Raw genomic sequence first — 23,753 nt, forward strand, 5'->3', positions numbered from 1 at the left:
GGCAGTAGTTGGCAGGATCTCTGAACCTGAAATCAGTCTACATGGGTGTGACCCTTGGGTGGGCTGCCCCTAAAATTGGTGAGGAGTAGCCCAGATACCCCCCTGCGGATAGTGAGGAGCCCCCAGTAGCTGCAGCAGCAGAGGGTGCAGCTTTACCCAGGAGCCCCCTATCTATGGGGCTTCCAATTCGGGAGCCTGTAGTGGGGAATTGGTCTAGGGTAAAGCACTCCTAGAGGGGTGGGGCCTTCTCCAGAACTGGGGAAGAGTGGAGACACTGGAAGCTTCAGAATTTGCCCTCCATGAGATAGAAGACTGCTTAAAGGCCCTGAGTGGCCATGTAGCAGCTGGCATTATAGGGTCTCTTTTCCTTGGGAGAGTGAAAAATATTGAGGAGAAAGAGAGGATTATTGAGAAAGTTATAAGGAAGAGAGAGGGACTTCAGCAGGAAAGAACATTTTTAAGCATTGCTTGGAGCTGGATGATGACCTATGGGATGCCCTTAAGGAAGAGGGACAGTTATAGAGAAAACAGAGCACACTCCTGGAAAATTCCTCAGCAGTGCTGTGTTGCAGGAGGCTATGGATGAGGGGGAGGAAAGAGTGGTGCCTTCAGCCCTGGAGATGGTGGAGGAGCCGGGGGAAGATGAGGAGGAGGGGCCACGGGCTACTCTGCTTCTGAGGCCACCACCTGAGGCACCAGCCTCTCCTGTATTAAAGGCCAGTCTGGTTGTAATTAACATAAATCAAAACAACCTCATACTCCTCAGGGGGAGAAGCCACCCTCTCCCCAGGTTGTGGAGCACTCCATGCTCCACCCCTATGCCCAGGATGAGCTGGTGGACATGAGCATCTGGTATAGGCAAAAGCCATCCTAATCTCTGCTTACATGGCTTTTACATCTCTGAGATATGGGGGTGGAAAACATTGTCATGTTGGGTCCTGAAATGAGTCAATTGGCTTCCCTGATGATATACACTTCCCTTCATCAGTGGTTGAAAAGTGCCCATCATGCCTCAGGGAATCAGACATTTCTGGAATGGCTGACAGCTGTCATCGGGGCAGTTTGGCTTAATCAGGGTGATTTACCTTCTTTACCACTAGCTGGAAAACATATGTAGAGCTCCAACAGGTATTGTAGGAATTGGGCATGAAAAATATCACCTATAATATGGACACCCAGGGCTCCAGTGAGGAGTTGTTTACCATAGGAATGAGAAATCTGGTGCTGCATACAGCTCCCCATCTCTCTTTGGGTACCTTGGGACTACTCTTGCCCCCCACATAGAGCAACCCATAAGTGAGGCTACTCATATTTTAGAAGATCAGGGAGAGGTTGAAACAATAAGGGCATGGAAGGAAGCATAGGCACGACTGAAAGGAGAGGTGCAAAAGGCCCCATGAAGGTCTTGAGGACCCTGATGTGGGTTAATTTGATAAAGGCTGGGGTAGTGAAAGAGAAACTTGATGGGCAGCCCATCTTGTTAGAACTGTGGCACCAATTAAAGCCAGAACAGCAGTTGCAGCTGCTGAGGTTTAGGACATGGAAATTGGAGTCAAAGCCTCATGTCTGGCCTTTGTCCCTGAAAAATACCCCTAGGGGACAATACTCAGAATTCACCTGGGCCCTCACCCCCACAAGAGGAAGATTGGGGAACACAGATCGACTGAGGGGGTCAAGGTTCCCACCTTGGGGAATATGGTGGGGACTGAAGGTCACATGTAGAATTAGAAATTCATTGGTTCTCCATTTATGTGCAATATGTCCTGGCACTGGTGAGCACAGGAGTTGAATGTTCTCTGATTTATGGCAACCCTGAGCATTTCCATGGGATGGCTGCTGTGACAGATGGCTATGGGGGTAAGGCAATTAAAGTGAAGAAAGCCCAAAGCCCATTGGCGATAGGGCATTTACCACCAAAGGAATATAATGTGTGCATTTCTCCCATCTCTGAATATATGTTGAGGGTAGATATCCTGCAGGGCATGTGGTTACAGACCACTGCAGGTGAGTTCAGAATGAGGGTACATGTGGTAAAGGTAGTTCTGAAGGGACATGTTCACTCACCTATAGCTCTGTCTGTACCTTGGCAGCTGACAAATAGTAATCAGTATAAATTGCCTGGGGGGCACAAGGAAATTGGAGAAGCTCTACAGGAGTTGGAGACTTTAATCCTTTTAATTCCCCAGTGTGACCACTGAAAAAGCCAGATGGCTTCTGCCATATGACCGTGGACTACAGGGAACTGAATAAAGTCACACCCCCTTTACCTGCTGCTGTCCCCTCTATAGCAGCCATTCTGGACACCTTCAGCCATGACCTGGGAATGTATTGTTTTATAGTAGAGCTTGGTAATGCTTTCTTCTCTATTGACATAGCACAGGAAAGTCAGGAACAGTTTGCCTTCACTTTGTGTAGGCCGGCCGTGGACATTCACTGTCCTTCCACAAGGATACCTCCACAGTCTCACTGTCTGTAACAGACTTGTAGCCCAGGACTTGGCCACATGGAAGAAACCCCAAACGGTGCAGCTGTATCACTACATGGATGATATTATGCTCACGTCTGATTCTCTTTCAGATTTAGAAGGGACAGTTCCTAGAGTGTGGCAACATCTACAGGAGGAAGGACTGGCTGTGAGCAGCACCAAGGTTCAGAGACCTGATTTTTCTGCAAAGTTCTTGGGGGTTGTCTGGTCAGGTAAAACTAAAGTTATTCCTGAAGCAGTCATAGAAAAGGTTCAGGATTTCCCTACCCCTACAACTGTGGTAGTATTACAAGAGCTTTTGGGTCTTTTGGGCTACTAGATAGTGCTTATCCAGCACTTGTCACAAATTCTGAAGCCCTTACACTGCTTGGTAAGAAATGGCATCAGGTGGGACTGAGATGAGACATGTGCAGCTGCTTTTACTGCTGCTAAGTGAACAGTCAAGGCATACAGGCCTTGTGTGTAATGGCCTCATCAAGGCGCTGTGAGCTAGATGTTCATGTAACCAGAGATGGTTATGGATGGGGCCTTTGGCAGTGGCTTGAACAGACATGTCAACCTATTAGATTCTGGTCACAATGATGTAAAGGAGCAGAGGTCCGGTTATACCCTGACAGAGAACCAACTGGCTGCTGTGTATCACATCTTGCTGGCTACAGAGCCCATCACCAGAACAGCTCCAACGAAGGTAATAACTACCTATCCCATTGTGGGGTGGATGTGAGACTGGACCCAAAGGCCATGGAGTGGCATGCCACAGATGCCTTCACTGGCCAAATGGGGCACATATTTATAGCAGCGTAACACCCTCTCTATTAGTTCCTTAAATGGAGAACTCCAATGCTTATTGGGGTCAGTGACTTATACCAGTGGAAAGCAGGAAGAACTTGCTTTTGAGCCATTGGTAGCTGAGAGTACTTATGAGGAGGGAAAAGTCCCCTATACCTGAAGATGCTTGCTATACAAGTGGCCCCAGTTGTGGGAAGACTCCAAAGTGGAGGGCTGTGGCTTTCCATCCTAAGACTGAGACAATATGGATGAAGGATAAAGAGGGGAATAGCAGCCAATGGGCTGAGTTGTGGGCAGTATATCTTGTGATTACCCAGGAGCCCTCCCCTATAGTTGTCTGCACTGATAGCTGGGCCATCTATCAGGGCTTAATCCTGTGGCTACCGACATGGTACCATGCCAACTGGTTGGTTGGTCATGTAGTGGCAAGACCTATGGGCCTCTGGTCAGACTAAGACTGTTACTGTATATCATGTGACTGGCCTTTGCCTTTGGCATCCCCAGAGAATGATGAAGCAGACACATTGGCTTAGGTATGTTGGCTAGAAAGAAGGCCTGCCTCTGATATAGCCCATGGTTACACGAGCATTTGTTGCACACAGGACAAAAGACAATGTGGGCTGTATCCTGTTGGTGGGGCTTGCCATTGACCTTTGAAGAAGTCAACAAAGCCCAGAAGGAGTGCCTTATGTGGTCTAAAAGGGACTTACACTGAGTCCTGCAGCAACATGGGACAATAGTAAAGGGGCCGATAACCTTGTCAGGTGGCAGATAGACTATGTTGGGCCTCTGCCCATATCAGAAAGATATCGGTATGCCATGACTCGTGTGGACACGGCTACTGGACTATTGGTTGCTTTTCCTGTGCATTGTGCAGATCAGCAAACCATGAAGGGGGGCCTAGAGCATCTCTTTGTAGCCTATAGCTGGTAGCAGGTGATTTAGAGTGATCAAGACACCCACTTTTTTGGACATTCATTACAAGAATGGGTGCAGCAATTAGGAATAAAGTGGAAGTTTCATATACCATATAGTACTACCAGGGAAGGCATGATAAAGAGGTACAATGGTTTGTTGAAATGTGGCCTGAAGTCGGACACCAGTAGTCTAAGGGGCTTGTCAGTTCACTTATAGGCAATGTTATGGCATTTGAATGAGAAGCCCGAAAAGGGAGCATTGATCCCTGTGGGTATGCTCACATACCTTGCTGCCTCTCCTGTACAACTGTTTGTGCAAACCAAAAAGGAGCTGTTGCAGTCAGGATATGGCCAGCAGAGCAACACCCTGCTGCCAGCCTCAAATGCATTAAACCCTGGAGACACTATTGAGTGGACATGGTCCTGGACATTTTGACAGAGATGACTGGCCCTTCTGGAACCTTGGGGAAGAGGCCTGGAAGCTGGCCTCGTGTGTATTCCTGGAGTAACAGCAGAGTGGCCTTCAATGATCATGGTACTGTATCCAAAATATCCAGGAGGCAAGAGCACCTTACAGGGAAGTTTTGTTTTATCTTTAGGACCAGTATATGTACCTCCCACAGCCCTATATATTGACCCATCTGTAACTCCCACAGGGAGGGGGTGAAAGTATGGTATACTAGACCAGGGCGAGATCCCATTCGTGCCACTGTCCTACCACAGGACCACTCTCTTGCATGTATCCTCCCTGATGGACAAGATTTGCCTATGCTGGTGCCATTTAAACATGTATCTTATCACCCTTAAGGTTATTTTCTTCTACAGTCTCTGTGGCTGGCATGCACCCCATGGCTGCAGCATGATGATTGCTCTGGACCCTCTACCTCTCAGTTTCTGCCTGCCTGTGGGCAAGCTTTTCCTTAATCTGCATAGGACTTTGAACCTAGCTGAATCCTCTGGCTTGAGGATTATCATGATTTTATTGCTGTTGCTATTATATGTCATTAGCCTGGTTACAATGCTCCAGTTTTCTCACCCAGGGACCATTGTATAAGATGGGGAACAAGTAGATTGTATGGCAAGATTTCTGGAAGAGTGGCCTGTGGGTAAAATTGTAATATTTTCAGAATCTATTGCCTAGCTTTAGTGCATCTCCATATCAACAGGTGTTTCTAAGGGGTGGAGAGCAGTAGTCCATCTCTATATTAATGGGTAATTATGTAGACGAGTGAGGGCTTATCTGGACGGGAGAGGTTGAGGGGAGGATTCGCTAGCTTCTGCCACAGAAGGAACTGATTTCAGTTTCAAAAGCATTTTTCCTTGGAATTTTCCCCTCCCCGGATTTACAAATATATAATATAAATATAAATAAATATAGCTTTGTTCGAATTTTATTAGTATTTAAATGTTATACTTTGCAGCTTTGTGTCATATACATCTTCTTATGTAGCTGCCCTGTGATGCATTTGATGCGTAAAAATCAGGTGTATTATTATGTAAAAAATACATATTTAGGATTTTATACTTTTTCAAGCACTCTGCCGCACATTCTTTAACCTAATTATTACTCACCTATGTGAATTCAGTAAAGAAGTGAAATTTTTTTCTACCAAAGGAGTAAAGTTTTAATATCTAAATTCAGGTGTTTTTCCCACACCACAACTCACATGGCATCTAATTGTTAGTTTTGATATTTGATATATTTGGCAATATGTGGATTGCCTTTTTCCATTGTTCATATTTACAAAAGAACATTTTATTTTAGCATATGATTATGATCAGGTAAGTTAATAAGAGATACAAAGCACTGGTTTCCTTTTGTATATGATAAAAGAGCTATTTTAACTTTTTGCCCATAGTTTGTATATATATAGTTTTAGTTTTTTAAAAATATTATTAATCTTTCTCATACCCGAAATTGAATATCATCATGGAAGATTGAATATAAGCTATGTGTTAATAAAATCTCAGCATCTAAGCAGGCTAAGAAAACAGTAAACTAATCTCCCCTGGAATAATTGCCACATTACTTACATGATTTTTAGAAACAAATTCTCGTATTACATATATACTTAGGCAATGTTTTTCTAAGTATTTCATGTTGTGTAACGTAATTATAAAACTGTTAAATTCTCATTATAAGTTATATAATTAGAAATTATAATTTCTATAGAAATGTGAGACTAACACAAGTGAAAATTTAATTTAGGCTGAATCATCCATTTAGTTTCCCATGAGACAGACTCAATAAATGTGTTTTGAAAATTTTGTCTGCAGAAATCAAGAGTTAATTTTGGGGAATAGCAAAATAAATCAGTTTTTAATGGCTAATATTTTAATGTAATTCATATGAAATGACTAATATTCCCTCAACAAGCCTCAGAAAGAGCATACACATACAAAGGTCATTTATATACAACCTTGGCCAGGTGGCACATATCCAGGATTCGTGAAGTAAACAGGTATGTCTAAGTAGCCAGAGGATAAAACACAATTCATATTTACATGTGCCCTACTTAGGAAAGGTCTCTTGTCTTTCTTACCTGGTTTTCTCACAATTCTATGCTCTGGCATGGTAGCTGTTCTACTGGTTTCAGAAGTTCATTTCCCCATTTTTCATATTAAGTTAACATTTGTTGCATTTTCTGTAATTTATGTTCTTGATACTATTAACTGTAGATTGTAGGTTATATTGTTAGTTTTCCATGTTGATACATATACATCTGGAGGATATGTTGAAATAAACCGATTTAATCATTTTGTCCTATAAAACCTAAAAGCCTTTCTCTCATTTTCCTCTGAACCCAAACCAATTAGACTTTCATTCCTGCTTTAAAAAAAAAATTCCTTGCCTTTATCAATGACTTTCAAATGGTGAAATCCAATGACCGTTTGTTACATCTTACCGTTTTTGGGTCCCTTCTTCACTTAGAGCTCCTTTCCCATTTCCTTTGCGCTATTTCTTACTTGACCTTGAAATATTGCAGTTTCTTTTCCTGCTCACTCCTTAAGTGATCACATCTCCATAAATTTAAAACGATCAATATACTTACATTTAAATAAAGAAAAAATTTCCAGCCTAGATCTCTCTCCTGAACTTCTGCATCATAATTCTAAGGAGCTCTTAAATACTTTTACTTGTAAATGTAATCGGCATATCATACTTAGCTTGTCCAAAATTAACATATTCTCAAACTAGCAGCAGAATTTTTCTCCCAGTCTCTCCATCGTCTTAAGTGGCAACTCCATTCTTCAAACTGCTTTACACAGATGCTACCTTCTTTTATTGTTTTATTAATAAACTTTATTTTTTAAAGGAGTTTTAGGTTCACTAAAACTAAACAGAAAATACAGAGTTCCCATATGCTCCCTTCTCCACACATGCACAATGTCCCCCGCTGTGAACATTCTACACCAGAGTGGCACATTTATAAAAATCAGTGAAACTACATTGATAGAACATCATCCAAATTTCATAGTTTACATTAGGGTGCACTACTGGTGTTACACATTGTATAGATTTTGAGAAATGCTTCCATTTATTGTTATCTTACTTCTGGCCACCACAGAATTCTCTTGCTTCTACATTCCAAGAATATATAGATGAAGACTTCTTACCAACTATGCCATAGATCTCTGGATTATTGAAATAGCCTCTTAACTAGTCTTCCTTGACTTCATGAAACTGTGTTCCACAGAACTCTAATGTGATTCTTTAAAAACATTTTCACGCATCCATACTGATTTCCCTTACTCTCTTCCATTTGCTTATTTATATTTACCTACCCTGGCTTCCTTAGTGCTCCTTAAACACATCAAACATGCAACCATCTGAGGGCCTTTGGCACTAGCTGTTTCCTTTGCTTGGACTTATTTTTTTCCCAGGTGTCAACAGAGTTTAATCCTCCACTTCATTCTGGCCTATGTTCAAATTTCACCTGCTACAAGGGGAAATCCATGACAGCCCTGCATTACTGTCACTGTTGGTGTATGTATGCATTTATATTATGTATGTTTGTTTCTATATCTATCTTTATCTTACTTAATGACTTCTTTCACTACTAAAACATAACAACAGCACATCCAAGAAACAAGAGTGCATGAGCTTTATTTGGTGGGATGTCCATAGTCCTTGAACTGTACATGGATTATAGAAAGCATATAGTTTTGAATAACTTTTATGAATAATGTGCAAACCAAAAACCTCAAAGTTGTTTTATGGAACTTGAGAAATTGTGAAATTTTTATGGAAAGGTAATGAGTAAAATACTAAAAGAATTTTAGAAAAAATGGGCAAATTTTGGATAGATAATTCACAAACAATAAACCAATGAAAAGATGGTCAACATCATTGCCCGTCAAGAAATGGTAAGTTAAAAGCATGAGATGTCACTAAACATCCACTGAAATGGCTGAAAGACAATACTGATGTCAAATATTGCCAAGAATTTTGAAGCAAAATTCTTTGTTTCAAATGATGCTCTCAAACATGACCGGTGGGCAGGAGAATTTGTTATAATCACTTTGGGAAAGTTTTTGATGGTTTTGTGTAAATTTAAGCATGCACCCATGTTTTCAACTTATTATCATTTACCTAAGAGACATCGTAACACATGTCTACACTCTACACAGAAACTTTTGTACAAATATCCATAACATTCATATTCAAAATAGCTATAAACTAGAAACTCACCTAATAGGTGACTGGATTAACATATTGTGCTGTATCCATAAAAACGTGTATCTATTTAGGAAGAAAAAAAAAGGAACTCATGATGCATGTAACAATATGGGTGAATCTCAAAAGCTTTATGCTTAGCAAAAAAAGCCAGACACAAAAGAACATGACTTTACCCACAGGAAATTTTAGAACAGGCAAAACTAATCTAGAAGAAGCAGATTAGGACTGTATGGGACCAGAAATGAGGCGACTGACTGAGGCGACTGACTGCAAAGGTGCACACCAGAACGTTAAAGGGTCATGAAAATGTTCTCATCTTGATTGTGGTTGTAGATATATAGAATTCTGCATTTATAAAAACACTTCAATATGTGCATAAAATCACTTTATTGCATGGAAATTGTGTATGAGCAAACTAATTTAAAAAGTAAACATTTATATTTAAGTACACAAGCACCTAAAAGGTAAAATTTTGATAAAATAAAACACTTCAAATTATTTTAGAGATGCATTCAACTGTATTTTTTATTAAAGTTTCTCTTTATTCCTCAACCAAATTCTTCACTGTGAAATTTGTGGCAGATAACCTTCAGCAGATTATATAAATACAACTGAAGCCTAACAATGATTATTACAAAAGGTATTGAAAATCTAAGAATAAATCTTGTATTTGGTGATATGTTTTGCAAACATGTCACAGAATGTGAACCTCAAGGCTGTCCTTTATGAGCCCATCATCAAAAGGTCCATTTATGTTTATATATAAACAATGATATTCACTGTTACTTTAAATACACTTACATTAAATTCCTTATGTAATTACATTCATGACCAAAAAGAGCTAGATTCTAAAAAACATAATCACCTGAATCATTTGGGATATTTTTCTTATTTTTAATCTTACAGGGAATATTCTAGAAAGGAATTAATGTATGTATGTATTAATTTACATATTTCATCTCTCAGAAATTGCCCTTTCATTTTAAGAAAAATATACATACTTCATAATTAACTGTTGGTAGTTTTACTTCTTTGCTTCTGAGAGAATAACTATACAGATTTTAATTGAATAAGTATGATTGAGCAACTTTATGAGTAATGCACAGATTTAAACTGAACTATAAAAATTGTAATGACCATAAACTATTCAGTTATCAATGACTGTTTCTCAGTATTTTATAGTCATATTTGTTATTTGAAGTTTTGCTAAATTATAATTAAAAATTAGTGCTTTCTTTCACCTGTCTGGTGTGAACAGGACAGGTGAAATTTAATTTAATTCTGCAAATATTTACTGGGCTTCTTGGATGTCTCAAATATTGTTCTAAATGCTAAGGACAAAAAAAATCAATGAGCTAAATAGCCAGGAGTCCTTAACTTCATGTACCATATTAATAGTGTGAGATAAATTATAGGCAAAATAAATAATGTATATAAAAATTTCAAAGGTGAAACTATTTGCAAAGAGTTATTTTAATGCCTGTTGAAAGGACTGTTGCATTTGTCCATGAAAAAAAGATATATGCGGTCAAGTCAGTTGATGGAGCTATTAAATTGGAGAAGGGGACATTGACTTTTGGGCAACATGGAGGAATCTCTTCAATATTTTCATAGAAAGATCTATCTCACATGTTAAATGGGAAAATAAGCATTGACTGAGCTAAGAAGTAGGTGAACATGCTGTTGCTGAAATTATATTTTTTAACATTCATAGCTGTAAATATATATACTGAATAAAAAGCTAGTTCAAAATACACAGAAAGGGTATATTACATTCAATTGATAGTCTAATTTTTCTTTTAAATTTTGTTGCTTTATTTGTTGGGCTGCTTTGTTGGTGACTATTTATTGTTAACTTTATCCATTAAGATTTTCAACACATTAAATGTTCTTTGCTCTAATAAAAATAGAACTTATTTATTTTTACTCAAGCTGACTTTTAAAAAAATTATCTTATTTACAAATTATGAATTCATTTGCTTATTTGTAACTAAACTGAAAATAAGTTAGACTTCTTTGTGATTAAATTATGTAAAATAAAATGCTGCATTTACTCATAAAGTATGCTTTGTAGAGGCAATTACTAGATATTTTTCCACATATCTGAGAGTATCATCGCTTTTGAAATTGTAGTTTCACTGTCTTATTTAGCAAATGCATATAACACAGTAAAGCCCTTATGGTATTTTATAGAAAAATGAATATATAATTTCAATGTAAGGACCATTGTGAGACAATTTTACATGGATCTCTCACATCTTTTCATGTCTTGTGAACAGAGACATTGACAAGTTTTGTTCTGGACTACCCTTGCAAAGAAGTTTGTATAGAAAACAGCGTTGGATGATAGAGACTTCAACCAGGGTAGAGGAAAGATTTGTTTGCTAACCAGTATAATAAAGAGAATGTCTACCTCAGGGGCATATGTGAAACAGATTTGTTTGGAGCCTCTTCAAAAGAGTTGGTGTTTCCTAGTCTCAGGTGTCTTCAGCTGGGATGTGGGACCTCTGCACGGCCAACATCGAGCTGGACCCTCTTCTGCATCACCCCCCCAGGACTCAGGGAGCAAAGGCAGCTGATGAAATTTGTGAAGTTCAAGCTGCCTGCTGTACTGTGAGTAATGAAATCCATGTCTCTTACCCAGGAGTGTTGCATCTTCTGCCAGTCTACAGGAAGTCATGGATGGTTAACTTGTCAGTTTGCAGACAGGGTAAATCTCATACCCTTCACATTCTTGATAAAGATTCACTTGAAGTATTTCCTTTTGGAAGTTCCTCTAATTTCTTTAAATGAGAGCAAATGGGTTGATTTCATGCTTCCATAGCAACAATGACATCACTGATTTACCTCTCTTGTGTTCCCAAACTTCTTCATCAATGTAGTCCTAGCCTAATCTATTATAACTGAAAAATAAATTACTGAGTTTATTTCAAATCACCAAATCATGAATCTTTAGGATCTTTATTTATGATTGTGTTGGTATATTAGCAGACTTACTGTGAAGCTATAGAGCAAACTTGGAAGTGGACTATAAAGCATCATTTTAATGGATCCAAAATATAATTATATTCACAGAGAAGCACATCTCTGAAGTTGGTCTCAGGTGAAAAAAATCAGATTTGTTCTATAGCATCACTGTCCCATACTAGTGCCTACTATGATGTTCTGTAAATAGCCTTGTTCAATATAGTAACAACTAGTCAAAGTGACTATTAAACATATGAAATGTAGTTATGGTGAATGAGAAACTGAATTTCTAACTTTATTTTAATTTTGTTAATTTAAACATAAATGTAAACAGCAGCCACATGTCTCCATTGGCTACCATAAAATTATGCTATGATACATTGGTACTATTATAGAAATTTGCTATTTTGATGGGAAAAGATTACCAAACAAAATCTTTATAAATTTTTCTTTCTTCTGTATGTTCTTTACCTACATATTTCTAAATACGTTTTTACCATTATTCTTTGATTTTAAAAAAAGTGGACATTTTCTGTGGAACATAAATATTTGTCTCTCTTCAACTATTACATATATACCCAGTTTCTTTCAGCCCAACAGAGAGAAACCACAATTTCTCTTAAAAAATTATTTTCTAAATTGTTATAGATAAGTAAGTAATGTTAAATAGCCAAGTCACATAGCATACTATGATTACATTTACTTTCTTATGAGTTTGATTTCCCTGGAAAAATTTTCTTTTCTTTATCTTAGTTTATTGGTAATTATGTTGTTCTTCGAATATGCCAGGTTTCTTGGAAGTTTCTCTCTTTTGTTTGCTCAGAGATATTCCTCTGACAGGTATTGTGTGAATCTAATATGGACGGCTTGCTCCCCTTCACCACTGACTGCATGGCATCTTGGGGCTTTCCTTACCTCAGTCTTGGGGATTTCTTTATTTGTGAATGTGAAATAGCAATGAATAGCTGAAATAATAGAAAATAAGTATATTCTATATTTTAAAATAATTTACATCTTATTTTTCCTCTTACCTGTATCCTATATCCTTGTCTGTTCTCACTGATTTTCTTGAATTTAAGTAGCAAGTCATCTAGTAGCTTCCTGTGTAAAGACGTTGGAAGATAATAGTTAACCAACCTTTGTGTGTTTAAAATTGTCTTATTCCATTCACACGTTTGTTGATCATATTGTAGATGTAGGATTGTAGATTGAAAATAATTTTTTCCTCACATCTTTTGAAGATGTTGCTCCTTTCTCGACAAGAAAGTATTATTATTGTTGATAAGTCTGATTCCTGGTCCTTTATATACAATTTTGTTTGTTTGTTCCTCACAGGTGACTTTTATGATCTTCTCTGTATCTATGGCATACTAACATCTCCTTGTTTTTTCTTGTTTAATTCTTGGTAGGCCCTTTTAATGTGGAAACAAATGTCCTTCAATTCTGAACAATTTTCATTTCTCTTACCTTTGATGATTTCCTTACAGTTTTCTTTATTTTACGCTGGAACTCTTATTTGCTAAATGTCGGATTACTTGGATTGATTTTCTAATACTCTTAATTTTTCTCCCTTACCTTCTATTTATGTTTTTTCCTTTCAATCTTCCTTGATGATCAATCTCATTAACAGTTTTCCCTCCTGGCTTAGATAATATGCAATTAACTTTTAAAAGGTTTTGTTTGTTTTGTTTTTATGTGGTTTTGTTTATGGCTATAATATTTCCTTTATTTTCTATAAGGAACCTATATCTTCTAATTATCTATATCTATGTCTGTCTATATCATGTTTTTCTGTATCTTTATATGTCAATTTTCTCCTGCTGCTTATATTACCTCTATTTTTCTTCTAATTCCTAATTTATTAGATCCTCTCACATCAACACCTTCATTTGTGTTTATCTTCTTATTGTCTTTCATAATACAAATTTTCCTTAACTATCTGGTTAATTTTGGTGACTGGGTTCATTAGTGGACAAAACTTGTCAAGAGCAAGTTTCCTGTTACAAGATATGGTAGTGAATTGAGCTCCTCACTGGAGGGCTTCCAAATGTCTGCATCTGTAGCTCTTTTATAATGGCCAAGTAGGTTTTCCCAGGATTAAAATTTTCAGTCTTTTTCTGAGGTTGTATAAACCTACAAGATAAGGTAGATCAGTGAGAGATGAATAGAAGAAAACACTGAGAGCCTCATTATCCTTTATGTAGACTTTCATATAATATCCCTGTTTCAATCAGATACCTCATACCCATCCTCAGTTATGCATGGGAATCTAAAAATTCAGCCTTTCTTTAGTTCTGTTTCTTCAGAATGAAAATCCTTTCTTTTGGGATTAGTGATAGGCTGTTGCTTAAAAGTGCAGGGTGAAGGCTAATGTCTGAGAACCTGTTTTCTTTATTCAAGTGTTTAAAAAGTTCTCTACTTTCAGTGTCTCCCATTCCTGTTTTAAGTAATATCTTATTTCTTCAATTCTAGGACTGTTTCATATGAAGTTCACATTACAAAATCACATCACTCTAGTTCTTGTTGGCTCCACCATTACCGCCACTACTACACACATGATCACATTAGTGGTCTCAAGTTAAGCTCTTTTTGGATGGGCATTCAATTATCACTTCTTTCTTAACCCTTCAGCTTCCAAAGTTTTATTGATAATCTTAGTGGGGTTTTGGGTGGGAAAAAAAAAATTAATATTTGTGTTTAGATCAACCTTGTTAAACTGAACCACCTCTACCCTTTATTGTTTGTCATACTGACAGCTTGTATCTTAGTTACATAAAAGCAACACAAATTTTAAACATTTAAAACTAGTACTATTCTATTCTATATTAAAGTATATTGTAACCAAAAGTAATCTTAGATCACAATTTTTTGGATTTCTTTATTTTTAAATTAAGTGTATTGAGACTTCTGGAGAAGACAGCATAGACTTATTTATTTTTGCACTTCCCCTGAAATTGGTGTGAGAGTAACCAAAGATGGTATATCAAAGGTAGTAAGAAGAGTGAGTTTTAGACCCAAGAGCATCCCAGCAGCAGGGCTTCTTGAGACCATTCACCCAGGAGAGAAGACCCCACATACATGGAATTTCTGGCCTCCTAACACAACAGAAGAAGGCAGTCCATATGTGCTGATTCTGCCCTCTTATCAAAGAGGTGTTCATCTGGATCATTAGGGGAGCCCACCATCCCTGGGAAGGAGGATTGATTGGGAGCCCTGCCCGATTTAAGCAACCAAGGAAGTCACTTTCCTTCCCTGCCTGCCTGAGACTCCTGTTTTTTAGCAGCAGGTAGATCCAGTAGGAGAGATCCAGGTTTATGTGGATCTGGCTGTACCCAATAAGCCTTGTCATCTATCCCAGGAAGCCCAAGACTCTCCTCACAAAGCCAGAGGCACCTGGGCAGACAAGTAGAATTAGCAAAAGGGACACAGCCACAACAAGCAGCCTGATCTGGGGAGCCTCTTTATCCTCGTAGGATCTAGACTCTTCTCTGTTCAGAAGCACTAGGGCAGGAAAAAGTCACTGCAGTGGGTTCCACCATACCCTTCCTCACTGAGAGACACCAGAGACTTGGTCTGGGGAAACTTCTGCACCCTCAGGCAGCATCAGCAAGGAATAGTGTAAGCCCCATATTAGGCTGGAGGAAGGAAAAACAAGGACATGCAAACAGAACAGAGAGATGCCACAGGGGGAGAACAGACCAGACCCCAAGGTCCGTTCCTTATATGGAAAGGGGACAGCTCTTCCTGAATTCCATCCTTCTGATGTGCCAACTAAGACCCAGATGTCAGCCTCCACCCTCTTGGAAGGAAAAAAAGTTTCTAGTTGTCTATTATGTCACCTTTAGCCAATCATACCTCTCCACACCCCCTAGGATAGCTTGCCCACTCCTCCCCCTCCCAATCCCTTATAAGCCCCCACCTCCCTGACCGGGTGTGACTTCCCTGGCCTGTAGTACCCAGACCGGGGAACATCACCCGGGAGTTGCACTCAAATAAACTACCTGGCCCTTTGTTGCTTCTCTTTGCCTGCTTATTTTGGAAAAAATTTATTTTACACCCCATGCATGAGAAAAACCCAGGAGACCAACACAGCCCTACAAAGGCTCAGAAAATTAAACTGCCATTGGAACCACAGTCCACAAAAGCATGTCAAAACCCAGGTGCCAAACCTAAGAAAACTCCTAATAGAAGATATTTATTTTAGATCTGGAGTCTCCTGACACAATCAATTTAAAAATATCACCTGGCAGCCTCCTGGCAGACTAAGAACCAAAAGAATCGCAACTTAATGAGAAAAGAATGACAACAACATCAAGTCGAATCTGATGTTGGAAGTCACGAAAGCATTCATAAAAATGCTTCAGCAATCAATTATAAATTCTCTGGAGACAAATGAAAACAGAAAATCTCAATAAATAGGAGTCATGATAAATAGCTAGAGGTTAGAGAATGTAAAATATAACTGTGTAACAGACATTTTCTAAATCACCAGGGGGTGACAAAGGATAGACTCATTGAACTGGGAGGAAGAAAAATAGCAGTTTTCTAATGTAAACAATACAGAGAAAATAGATTTTTTTAAAAAAAGAACATTGCCTTGGGGCAATAACAAAAGATCCAACATTTTTATCATAAGAGTCCTAAAAGGAGAAGAGAAAAAGTATGGAACCAATAGAATATTTGAAGCAATAATGGCTCAAAACTTCCCAAATATGGTGGAAGAAAAAAACATCCAGGAAACTAAGCAAACCACAAACAGGGTAAACCTAAAAAAATTTACACAAAACATAAATAACCTTTCAAAAACTAAAGATGAAAGAAAAAGGAAACCTTCAAAGAAGCCAGAGAAAAAAATATCTCTAAAGCAACACCAATTCAAAAGGATCATCCACTGTGAATGCTGTATCTGATGAAACTAGCCTTTAAGAATTCAGGGAAAATAAAATAAAAACAAAATCAGCAAAGGAAAACTAAAATTTTTGAGATTTACCCTTAAAAACTGACTCTCAGAATTTTTTCAAATAGAAAAGAAATGGTAAAACAAGGAATCAGGTCACAACATAAGAAGGAAGAACAGAGGGAGCAGAAATATGTTTATTTTATATACTGTTTTTCATGATTTTATGTATCATATTTGGTGACACAAATTATAGCATGATCTGATGTGCAAGACAATGGTATTTAAAGGTGGAGAAAAAAAGGAAACTAAAAGCAAGATAGTTTTCCACACTTTACTGGCAGTACTAAAATGTTGATACCAGTAGACTGTTATAAGTCATGTGTGCATCTTGCTGACACCCAGAGCAACCACTCTAAGAACTCTACAGAGACACTCAAACCACTATAAATGAATCAAGATGTAATCCTGAAAAATATTCAAGTAACCTGAGAAAGGAAGAGTGAAACACATGAATTAAAACCTGAATCAATAAATAGAAAACCAAAAATAAGTGGCACAATTACAAATTAACATATCAGTAATTACCTTAAATGTAAATGGTCTAAACACACCAATCAGAAGACATAAATTGACAGAGTAGATTAACAAAATTAAATGATCCACTACATTCTTCTCCTAGGAACCTCACTTCAAACTTAAAGACATAGGTAAACTGAGGATAAAAGGTTGGAAAAAGATATATTATACAACCAATAAAATGCAGAAGTAGCTATATTAATACCTTATAAGGTATTTTATAGTATTACTGGAGGAGAGGAAAAGAAAAGTAATCAGAAATGAGGAAATATTTGAAAATACAATGGCCAAGAAGTTCCTAAAATAAAGGTGGAAAACATCTGTTGGAAATGCATCACAGAGTACTAAACTGGATGGAAAAAGAAAAAGCCACACCTTGACAACTTACAGTGAAATTTAACAAAAGCGTGAATAAAAAAGATAGTTTAAATGTCTCTACATTATCATGACATTTTAGAAGAGCAAAATGAAGAGCATATTTTAAAAAAGTTTAAAAAGAGAAAAAGCTGATCACCTACAAAAGAACAAGTATCAAATTATAATCAGATTCTCCTCCAAGCACACTGCAAGCCGGCAATGGAATAATATTTTATAGGTGTTGAAAAAACCACTCATACGTTCTGGGCTCAGGGTAAATATCAGCTGCATTGCTCAGTGCTCTAAATATCAGAGGCATAAGGGTAGCAACTACATATTTCTCTGATTTCCTGATAACTTGGGGGATAACTTGGTCTAAGTCTGATCTGAATGCCCTGGACACCATCCCCTATTGTTATTTCTTTTTATGGGAGGGCTGTTTGACAGTAGATGATAACAATTTAAAGCAATTATTGGGGAAAAAATGCTGCTCAACCCCTGGAGGCCATCAGAGCCTAGGGAAAGTGGCAGATCTTCCTGATGTGGAGAGGGAGTCATGAATACCAAGAGAAACTGTGATCATATCTGGCTTCTGCCTCTGCGGTGAAGGCAGGGCCCAGATGCAACCAGTTTCTGGCCAGGCAGCCTGCAAAATATCAGGAAACTAAGACTATTTATCTACAAAAATGTTATGTACAACAAATTTACTACTGGAAGAAGGTGAAATATTAACCACCCTAAAAAGCAATCTGACAACATTTAGCAGAACTGAATGTTTGTATTCCTTTAATCCAACAATTTCATGCGTTGTTTATGTATACTAGCAAATCTCTCTGGTTTGCATCATAGGTACATAAGGGACAGTGTAACATTTGTTTATTTACTATATTTTTGGTAGTTGAGAGTTGGAGGCAACCTATGCTTCCATCTCTAGGATAATAGATAAGTTTAATGTTAGACCCAGAATCCTCTCCGATGCCGTATATTTAGAAACCACAAATGCAACATTCCTAAAACAACAAATAAATATTAAAATATAGTTTTACAAAAAAAAAAGGTAAGACATAGAACAGACAAGGTACATAGCACACTATTATTATAGTTTTAAATCTGAGACAAATAAAGCAAATCTAACTGAGAGAGTGATTACAAATATTAACTGAGATAACACACCAAACATATTTTAACAGGACACATGACTATCTAAACACATACATAAAAAAATAGGTTCCTATTGTGGACTTTATAGAGCACTGGATGTGACCAGGGAATGCAGATTAAGGAGAAAACTAAGTAAAATAATTCAGATCAGAATGTGATCTTACACACATAGCTGAGGAGTTCAAAAAATCGAGATCTGTGCAACTCTCATCCCTCCAAATCAATTAATCAAAAATTTCAACTTCTTTAAAAATAGGTAACAATTTCAATGAGATTATTTTCAACTTCCAAAAGAAAATAATTGCTATTGCAGAAAACTTCACATTGTGACTTTTTTATTAATTTAGTAATCAGTAAATAAATCTTAATGTTTTATAAAAAGATATCCACATTCAAATTAAGGGTAATCATGCTTCATTTCATCAAATGCTAGAAAATTATCTGAAGGGTTATGTTGAAATTGGACTACTGATCTTGCTGATTTTGTTTTCTCTTAATTTACTAGTGTTATAAACATGTTTAAATAATGTTAATCTTATTCCTGTTAAATTACATTTTTCTACTATTATCTAATTAACCTAACAACCTTTCACTTCTATTTATTTATTTATTAAGAAAATAGAAGCATATGCTGAAGGGAGATGGTATAATTCAATACAATATCTTCGGACTCAGTAATATCGGGCTTCAAATACCAGATTCACCTCTTTCTGAAAGTATAATGTTGAATGTATTTTAGCAGTTTCCTCTTACATGAAATGAAATATGTAACTGAGAGAGTGATTACAAATATTAACTGAGATAACACACCAAACACCTAAGGGATACCCTGCTAGAGAATGAATCCCCTACTCCCCTTACAAATAACATCATGAGGCCAAAACAGTTACAGATGATTCAGGTTCTGCTTTTAAAATAACATGAATGTTCAAGTGTGAAACTTTCAAAGCAGACACTGAATATTGTGTTGTGTTAAAAACTGCTCATCTTAAATATTGTTTTTCAAATTTTGTCATCAACGTGATGACAGCGTTTCCTTATTTTTCAACTTTCATCAGAGCAGTATGTAGAGCTTTTCTACAAAATAACAGGTTCTTTGATTTTGTGATTTTCCTTTGTTTTTCATGTTTTGCTGCCTCCTCCTTCTCCATTTGCTCTTCTGTCTCTTTTTCCTCTTCCCCTTCTTTTGCTTTTTCTTTTCTCATTTTTTTTTTTGAGAGGGCATCTCTTATATTTATTGATCAAATGGTTGTTAACAGTTAACAACAATAAAATTCTGTACAAGGGACTCAATGCACAATCACTAATCCACCCCAAGCCTAATTCTCATCAGTCTCCGATCTTCTGAAGCACAACGAACAAATTCTTACATAGTGAATAAGTTCTTACATGGTGAACAGTGCAAGGGCAGTCATCACAGAAACTTTTGGTTTTTATCACACATTATGAAGTATAAACAATCAGGTCAGATATGAATATTGGTTTGATTTTTATACTTGATTTATATGTGAATCGCATATTTCACCATTATTATTATTATTATTTTTTTAAATAAAATGCTGAAGTGGTAGATAGATGCAAGATAAAGGTAGAAAACATAGTTTAGTGCTGTAAGAGAGCAAATGTAGATGATCAGGTGTGTGTCTATAGGCTAAGTATTAATCCAAGCTAGACAAGGGCAGCAAAACATCCACATATGCAGAAGATTTCTCTCAGAACAGGGGGGGGTGAGGTTCTAAGCCTCACCTCTGTTGATTCCCAATTTCTCACCTGATGGCCCCCTGCGACTGTGCCTGTCTTAGGTTTTTCCTCCCTTGAGGAATCTTACCCGTTTCTGGCTAACCAGTCATCTTCCAGGGCCATACAGGGAAATGTAAAGTTGGTAAGTGAGAGAGAAGCCATATTGTTTGAAAAGGTTAGCTTTTTACTTCTTTGCAGATTTATGCCCTGTGGGTTTTATGCCCAGCATTTGTCTTGAGGTATCTTTACCACTTGGAAGAATTATGATACCCGGTAATTTTTGATATAAGGCACGAATTCTATTTAAGGTTTGTAATTAGGAAGGAAGAAGAAAATCTATAGAAGTAGCAGACGGAAGACAACATGGGAAGATTGGTTATTTCTTTGACATATCTTCTTGTAGAGTAACTTAAGCATGTATAGGTTTTAAACTACTAATTAAATTGTGCACACACATTAACTTAATAGGAATACAGTTACATAACCAAAGCAGACCTACAATTACCAGCCATCTCCAGTGAAACCAAGAAAACCAGTTAGGCAAACTAAGCATTTGTGAAAACTTATCTATGATATGATGGATATTGTCTAACTGAATTTGAATAGTTTGAGAAAAATCAGACAATTTAAAACAACACATTCCTGGGAACTGTTCACATACCATATGTTTTTTTAACAGTAGATACACTGTAGTCTCAAGATTTTGGAGCGCTGTAACTTGCACTTCTACTAATTCTTGGTTGAGTTCCAACAGTATAGATCCAGTAAAATTTGTTATTTTACTATATGCACAGGCCAGCTTGGATATCTCCTTTTTCATTCCAATGGCAATTCCAGGAACCAGTGGGATGAATGCAGCTAAAACTGCAACAGCGTCAGGATCTTTGGTGACGTTTTTTGATGATCATCTTCTGGAATGACTCTTCCAGAGTATGTTGATGTTGGAACTTCTTCTTCATATCGTATCTTAGTTCATTTTCTGGGTAGCCAAATTAGGCTTTGATCCTCTGTTAGTCCATTCTTGGGTTCTGTGATTCTGCTGCTGTTTTGTTCCTTCAGTTTTTCCTTTGTTCTTATACTCCACAGATGAGTGAAATCATTTGGTATTTCTCTTTCTCCGCTTGGCTTATTTCACTGAGCATAAAACCCTATAGCTCCATCCATGTTGCTGCAAATGGTAGGATTTGTTTTCTTCTTATGGCTGAGTAATATTCCATTGTGCATATGTACCACATCTTCTTTATCCAATCATCTACTGATGGACACTTAGGTTGCTTCCAATTCTTGGCTATTGTAAATAGTGCTGCGATAAACATAGGGGTGCATCTGTCTTTTTCAAAGTTGAGTGCTGCGTTCTTAGGGTAAATTCCTAGGAGTGGAATTCCTGGGTCAAATGGTACTTCTATTTTGAGCTTTTTGAGGAACCTCCATACTGCTTTCCACAATGGTTGAACTAATTTGCATTCCCACCAGCAGTGTAGGAGGGTTCCCCTTTCTCCACAGTCTTGCCAACATTTGTTGTTGTTTGTCTTTTGGATGGTAGCCATCCTTACTGGTGTGACGTGATATCTCATTGTAGTTTTAATTTGCATTTCTCTGATAATTAGTGATGTGGAACATCTTTTCATGTATCTTTTGGCCATCTGTATTTCTTTTTTGGAGAACTGTCTGTTCAGTTCCACTGGCCATTTTTTAAGTGGATTGTTTGTTTTTTGTTTGTTGAGGTGTGTGAGCTCTTTATATATTTTGGACGTCAAGCCTTTATCAGATCTGTCATTTTCAATATATTTGCCCATACTGTAGGGTTCCTTTTTGTTCTATTGATGGTGTCTTTTGCTGTACAGAAGCTTTTTAGCTTAATATAGTCCCACTTGTTCATTTTTGCTGTTGTTTTCCTTGCCCGGGGAGATATGTTCAAGAAGAGGTCACTCATGTTTATGTCTAAGAGATTTTTGCCTATTTTTTTTTTTTGAGTTTTATGGTTTCATGACTTACATTCAGGTCTTTGATCCATTTTGGATTTACTTTTGTGTATGGGGTTAGACAATGGTCCAGTTTCATTCTCCTACATGTAGCTGTCCAGTTTTGCCAGCACCATCTGTTGAAGAGACTGTCATTTCCCCATTGTATGTCCATGGCTCCTTTATCATACATTAATTGACCATATATATTTGGGTTAATATCTGGACTCTCTATCCTTTTCCACTGGTCTCTGGCTCTATTTTTATGCCAGTACCAAATTGTCTTGATTACTATGGGTTTGTAGTAGAGCTTGAAGTTGGGGAGTGAGATTCCCCCATACTTTATACTTCTTTCTCAGGATTGCTTTGGCTATTCGGGGTCTTTGATGTTTCCATATGAATTTTTAAATTATTTGTTCCAGTTCATTGAAGAATGTTGCTGGTAATTTGATAGGGATTGCATCAAATCTGTATATTGCTTTGGGCAGGATGGCCATTTTGATGATATTAATTCTTCCTAGCCATGAACATGGGATGAGTTTCCATTTGTTAGTGTCCCTTTAATTTATCTTAAGAGTGACTTGTAGTTTTCAGGGTACAGGTCTTTCACTTCCTTGGTTAGGCTTATTCCTAGGTATTTTAGTGTTTTTGATGCAATTATGAATGTAATTGTTTTCCTGATTTCTCTTTCTATTAGTTCATTGTTAGTGTATAGGAAAGCTACAGATTCCTGTGTGTTAATTTTGTATCCTGCAACTTTGCTGTATTCCGATATCAGTTCTAGTAGTTTTGGGGTGGAGTCTTTAGGTTTTTTTATGTACAGTATCATGTCATCTGCAAATAGTGACAGTTTAACTTCTTCTTTACCAATCTGGATTCCTTGTATTTCTTTGTTTTGTCTGATTGCCATGCCTAGGACCTCCAGTACTATGTTAAATAACAGTGGGGAGAGTGGGCATCCCTGTCTAGTTCCCGATCTCAGAGGAAATGCTTTCAGCTTCTCGCTGTCCAGTATAATGTTGGCTGAGGGTTTATCATATATGGCCTTTATTTTGTTGAGGTACTTGCCCTCTATACCCATTTTGCTGAGAGTTTTTATCATGAATGGATGTTGAATTTTGTCAAATGCTTTTTCAGCATCTATGGAGATGATCATGTGGTTTTTGTCTTTCTTTTTGTTGATGTGGTGGATGATGTTGATGAATTTTTGAATGTTCTA

This window comes from Manis pentadactyla, chromosome 1 (assembly GCF_030020395.1).
Source record: "Manis pentadactyla isolate mManPen7 chromosome 1, mManPen7.hap1, whole genome shotgun sequence".
Lineage (NCBI taxonomy): Eukaryota > Metazoa > Chordata > Mammalia > Pholidota > Manidae > Manis > Manis pentadactyla.